We start from the raw sequence: 5,701 nt of genomic DNA on the forward strand, positions 1-5,701 counted from the left end.
GGTGCACTTGCCCTTGCCGGCGGTGTCGCGTAGAGACCACTCCTCCTGAATCATGATGAGATCGCCATTGAGGCGGCGCAATCTACGCGTGATATGGGACGATGAAGAGGGGATCGGGGCATGACAAAGAGGTCAGAATGTAAGGTGTGGTGTGAACCGCGTTGAAGCCGTGCTTAAATAGCCGCGGCTAGGCGAACCGCCGCGCAACCGACTTCTATGCGGCGCACCAGCCAGAGTAGGCTTCTCGATCTCCGCGTCGACATTGAAGCGGTGACATCCGCTCGTCTGGTCGCATCCCTCCGCCTGACATCAATGCGATGGAGTCGCGTCCGTTCTGAAGCAGGCTGACCTACATGAATGTGCCGTAACCGCTGCACGCGGAGAGGGTTTTTGGGCGAAAAGGGATTTGGATGGGGCCAGGGTGTCGGGCGTGTACATAGTGGCGGTCCAAATGCCCGCATACCTTCCCCTGCTTCCGTCTTGTTGGCGGGAAAATTGACGCACGAACATGTCCACAAGCAGATAAGGATTCATGTTGAATGACAAACTATGTCCAAACACGTGGACATGTGACGTTTGTGAACGAGTCAGCGTTGGAGATGCCCTGTTTATTTATAAAACCGAGCAAAAGACTGTTTATTAGAAGAAGAAGAAAATTCTACTCCTGCCGGCCCGGATCTGGTAGACTGAAAGCGTGTGACTTGCGCTGTGACTGTGAGTGAGGTAGTGATGTGAACAAATCTGAAGTCGAGAAATTAACTGGGTGACGCCGAGGTCGATCCTTCAAACACTGCAGATTTTTTTTTTCCACCAACGACCTGATGACCTTGACTTTCTCTACATTTTGCCATGTTAAAGCAACGAGAAGCAGAGGCAATTAAGACAAGCAGCACCTGGAGTCACACCTCACACGTACGTCCGGTCAGCATGGCGGGCGTGCTGCTGCTCCTCCTCCGATCCTCATGCCGGCGTCGGCGTCGGCGATCGGGATCGTCTGCGGCAGCGGCGGCAACTACACGGCCAACAGCACCTACCATTCCAACCTGGCCGTGCTCAACGCCACCCTCCCCGCAAACACCTCCTCCTCCCCGCAGCTCTTCCTCACCGCTACTGCAAACGCCACGGCCAACTCCACTGCCGGCGTGGTGCGCGCGCTCGCGCTCTGCCGACACGACACCACCAACCTCACCGCGTGCAGGGAGTGCGTCGCCTCCTCCTTCAGCTACGCGCAGAAGATGTGCCCCAACCACACGGCCGCCACCGTCTACTACGACTACGAGGAGACCAACGCCTTAAAACCAGGGTGCCTCCTCGGCTTCTCCGGCGACCGCGACTTCCTCAGCGCCGCGTCAGGCACCACCGGTAACGGTACATTCTTCCAGTATTTCAACACGGTGACTTCCATCCCCGGCAACGCCGCCGTCGTCGCTGCCGCCGTCCGCCAGCTCCTGGGGCAGACGGCGCAGTACGCGGCCGCCGCAGCCAGGAGGTTCGCCACAGTGTTCATGGACTCCATTGGCCCCGGCACCACGACAACGCTCTACTCCCTGGCGCAGTGCACTCCGGACCTGTCCGCCGGCGACTGCCTGGCGTGCCTCCAGCGGCTCGTGGGCTCTATCAACGCCACCAACTCCGTGCGCCTCGGTGGCCGGATCTTCCGGCTCCGCTGCAACGTCAGGTTCGAGGCCTTCATGTTCTTCGACGACAAGAACATACGGCCGATTCCATCTCCATCGTCCCTGGCGCAGGCACCGGCGCCGGCTCCGGCTCCCGCAGGCAAGAGTATGTGATGAACAATCCTTGATTAAGTAGTTATATTACTATAACTTATGATAATTTCTTGACACTGGTGCTAATTTTGAAGGACATGGAGTAAAACCTTGGGTAATTGCCTTATCGGTGGCTGCTTCTGTGGCACTAGTTGCACTCTGTTTCATCGTCTGCTGTCTTCGGCGGCTTAGAACAAAGAACACAAAAGGTGGGTAAATTAATGACTGAAATGGTCAATATAAAGAGTGGTAATTGAAGAGATTGATATTCATAATTTTCAGGTAAAGGGGCCTTACGAGGAAAACGTGCTCACGAGTTTCAAGGAGATGAAGCTTGGGAAATGGAAGCAGAGCTGTCTGAGTTTGCAGTATTTGACTTTAATCAGATATTAGAGGCTACTGGTAACTTTTCCGAGGAAAACAAACTTGGTGAAGGTGGATTTGGCCCTGTTTATAAAGTAAATATATATAACAACGTTACGTAATAATCCTTGTTTTCTAGGCAAGACAACATGCATCACCATTATTGTGAGAGTATATATAGGAATTAAAAACACAATGGATCAGAGGAAGAATATTATCATTCATAAAGCCCTCACAATACTGATAGATGTTTTTTTTCCTAGGGCCGCTTTCCTGATGGAGTGGAGATAGCAGTTAAGAGACTTGATGCGGATTCAGGACAAGGTTTCATAGAGTTCAAAAATGAAGTTGAGCTCATAGCCAAACTGCAACACAGGAACTTGGTTAGGCTCATGGGATGCTGCTCTCAAGGAGAGGAGAAGATACTGGTCTATGAATACTTGCCAAACAAAAGCTTGGACTTCTTTATCTTTGGTACATATTTGCATTTTCAGATTCATAAGTTACATTGTTTGTCATACTGGTACCAGGAAAGTTACTCAAACTAAAGTTCTCTTCCTTTGAATGTTTCTTTAGATGTTTTTGCTCTCTTATACCAACATTTAATTTGTGTGCAGATGAAGATAGAAAAGCTCTATTGGACTGGGACAAACGTATCACGATAATTGTAGGAACAGCAGAAGGACTTCTTTACCTACATAAGCACTCTAGGTTGCGTGTTATACATCGTGATCTTAAACCAAGCAACATTCTCTTGGATAGCGAAATGAATGCTAAAATATCAGATTTTGGATTAGCAAAAATATTCAGCTCAAATAATACCAACACAAATACTACGAGAAAAGTGGTTGGTACATAGTAAGTTTCATATGAATACTCCACTCATAAACATTTTTATTGCAAGCCACCCGTATAGCAATTTGACATATATTATTACACTGTTTTAGTGGCTACATGGCACCTGAGTATGCTTCCCATGGCATTTTCTCTATCAAATCGGATGTATTCAGCTTTGGAGTTTTAACTCTCGAGATCGTTAGCGGGAAGAGGAATTCCCATGAATGTGGAGCTTTCATCAACCTCCTTGGACATGTGAGTGGATGTTTACACATCCATTTAACTGGATAAAAAGCTTTTGTTTATTCTGTGATAAACTAAGTATTTGATGAAATTTCAAATAGGCTTGGCAATTATTTCAAGAGGAAAGCTGGAGCGAACTCATTGATGCAGCATTGGTTCCCAACATTCATTCAACAGAAATGATGAGGTGCATTAACATTGCACTGTTGTGTGTACAAGAGAACGCTGTTGATCGACCGACCATGTTGGATGTAATTGCGATGCTAAGCAAAAAGACCATGATCTTACAAAAGCCTAAGCACCCGGCATATTTCAGCTTAAGCACGGCAGGGAACAAAGAAGCACCCACTACTACTAAGTCTTGTAGTGTTAATGATGTCACTATATCTACGGTGACGCCTAGATAGTTTTCCCATTACATGAACGTTGTTTTAATTTAAATGTTCTATAGTGCGCAAGTTCCAAACAATAAATGAAGTGCACAACTTCTTCTCTATATGTTACAAATGGAATGTGTTTTGTACAATGGATGTAGCCAATAAAAACCGTAGTTCTGTTAATTTGTGTCGATATCATTTAATATCCTACCGATGGTTGAAGGGGATCGAACTACCAATATAGTTGTATGGTATCAGACCATATCTCCACCATCCAGATAAAAAAGAAGTGGGTCGTTGGATGGAAGGGAGGAGCACGTCTCCACTTTTCTTCACTATGTATAGGTTGGAGTCTTGGAGAAATCAGTGAAGTCATCCCAGAGATTTTTACAGTCCTGAAATTCATTTGCTTCAATCACCGGTGGCTACAGCGGCAAGAGGTATGAGGGCATTTTTAACCGATCCCTTATAAAATAGTGGAGTATCCGGCTGAGTAAAGCTTAGTGAAGTAAATTTACTCCACTAAGTGCCGGACCTAACCGATCTCCTAAATTTAGCGGAGTAAATTTTTTTAATCAAATTCATTTCATTCTTGTACTAGTATTGCACTGAACAGAAGGCCGGCGCCTGCACTAGTACCACTTCTGCACTTTGTGAGAATCGCGTGAGGAAACGATCAACCTCTAGTACTAGTTCTGCACTGAAGCCAAACAATCGCTGCACCTCTACCAACGGGGGAGTTGCGGGAGTACCCGCGCGCGGCCACAGTGGCAGAGGCGCTCGAGGACAACTCGTCTCCGTGGCTGGGGACGCTGGTGCCGTTCCTGCGCAAGTGGGCGCCGGGCCGCGACGTCATCGACATCGCCACGACGGGGGACTACTACTTCATCTGCAACATGACCAGCCACTATCTCGGCTGATGGGGTCATCTCCTAAGGCCAACTTCAACACACGGCTCCAAATGGATGTTCATTTTGTCAGGATTTTATCCGTTTAGGGATGAGGATGGGGCCATGTTCGCTCGGATTGGGGTTTGCGTCGAAAACATGCTCAACGCGCGGACGCATCTCCTGCCCGTGCATGCAAACGTGAACAGAATAGATGTTCGGCCCCGGTCATGGTTTGCACTAGTTCACGTCGGCAACACAGCCGGCGGCCTACAGTCTTCACACCGGCAACAAAGCCAGCGGCCGGCACATGAGCCGGCCTACAAAAAGGACATGCACATCGCCAGCCATCCGACCCGGTCCCCGACAGCCCGCCCGTCCTGCCGCGTCACCGAACTGGGAGGCCCACCTCGGGGCCGCCGCCCCGGATACAAGGCCCTCCGTTCTAGATCGGGAGGAGCAGCGCTAGTACTACCACCACAACCGGCGATAGGACACCAGCCAGCTGTCACACCGCCAAAGTCTAGATCTAAGCCGTCATGAACTAGATTGGCGCCGCCGCAGCCCAGATCGGGATCACACCCTCGAGCCAGGGAGCCCCGTGTCACCCTTTGACCCACGAGAGGGAGGAGTGCCTCCGCCACCACCGGCGCATGCACAGGCTAAGCCCGGTGCCTACCACCGGCAGCGACGGAGGGGAGGGAGAGGGAGGGGCGGAGACCCGGCGGCAAGGGGTGGAGCCCTTCGGCCGCCCGCGCGGGGAGCGGCGGAGGGGAGGGGAGGGGTCACACATACCTAATGTCCTCCATACATGTGCACAAAGTATGCTTGCTTTCTTAAAAGATATTAATCTGCGATGAACTTACAAGTTTGTTGATTGGGCGGCAGCAAATCAGGCACCGCCCGGCTCCCTTTCAGGAGGAGCTGGGAGCTCCTATACGGCGCTGCAGGCGCCCGTTCGCGCTCCTGGCACCTGCAGCGCCCCGCGCTAGGAAAAATGTTGGTTCTGTTAGGGATTCGAACTCGCGCCGCTTCATCCTACACGCGCTTCACTAACCACTACAGCCACCTCATAATAGTAACCAATGGTACTGTGTGTTATTTAAGTACAATTACAGCCGCGCTGGTCCAAAATTTAGAAGTTCCTAGATTAAAAAAAGTTCACGAAATTGTTTCAAAAAGTAATGGTTCAAATATTAAAAAAATCATGAATATTGAAAAAAGT

At 49.7% G+C, this 5,701-nt stretch overlaps 1 pseudogene; it reads left to right on the forward strand.

Moving 5' to 3' along the window:
- Positions 1–927: 927 nt before the first annotated feature.
- On the forward strand, positions 928–3,750 carry LOC119271021 (annotated as a pseudogene).
- Positions 3,751–5,701: the final 1,951 nt, after the last annotated feature.

This window comes from Triticum dicoccoides, chromosome 3A, assembly GCF_002162155.2.
Source record: "Triticum dicoccoides isolate Atlit2015 ecotype Zavitan chromosome 3A, WEW_v2.0, whole genome shotgun sequence".
Taxonomy (NCBI): Eukaryota; Viridiplantae; Streptophyta; class Magnoliopsida; order Poales; family Poaceae; genus Triticum; species Triticum dicoccoides.